Consider the following 928-nt stretch of genomic DNA (forward strand, 5'->3'; position numbering starts at 1 on the left):
ACCAAAAACGCTTACGGTGAAATAGAATAAACTGCAGCTATCGTTTGATTGGAAAAGTTACGATAAACATGCTAATATGCACGATTGCGCAACTTTAAAAACCTTTGAATTCATTCAGAGAGACACATTTCCATTCATCTAATAACAACGACCTCTTTAACCCTTTACTAACACGTCTTTGGAAGCCTTCAGTCTAACACACTGTGCTTGTATCTATGGTCTTAATGGTGGATTACGTCCATCAGTCATCCCTCCTCGCTGCCATTTGCAGGGACAGAAATAAAGACAGCGGGACAGATGCTCCGACACAAGCAGATGCAGACGGGTTTGGTTTCCAAGCAGATCTTCACTAAATCTAAATGTAACCCCCAACGCGTCTATTTTCTCGTTAACAAGGGGAAACAAAGAACATGAATCTCATGGGCTTATTACACGCAAACGTGACGGGTCAAAGTAGCACACAGGGGAAGAAAATAGCTGATCTCTAGTCTCTTTATATCCATTCAGGAACTCCCCCTTCGATGGTTCAATTTCCCCCCCGTTGTGTTGTGTGGTCTTGAATTACACAGAGGAAGAGTGAGTGGAAAGAAAGAAAGAAGGGCAGCAGACACTCGATATAATGGAGCCACGAGGGGAGAACCCCCCCCCCCCCCCCCCCCCCCCGCCCCCATCAATCACTCCAAACAGTCCTGCTCTTCATCACTCTTCGTCTGCTCCGATCAATTCACAAGTTTGGATTTAAGACTGAGCTCTCCTCACCTCCCGTCTCTTGTCATGGTTTTCTTGCAGTTTTTAGATGTGCAAATTAGTTCAAATATTCTCAACTTTTCAGCACCAGACGATCCTCAATGTCCCACTTTGAGCGAGAGGCTCTTTACTACTTCACAACTAAGTTCCTGTTTTGATGCCGGTAAATGTGGTCGGAAAG

This window comes from Pholis gunnellus (genome assembly GCF_910591455.1).
Source record: "Pholis gunnellus genome assembly, chromosome: 21".
Taxonomy (NCBI): domain Eukaryota; kingdom Metazoa; phylum Chordata; class Actinopteri; order Perciformes; family Pholidae; genus Pholis; species Pholis gunnellus.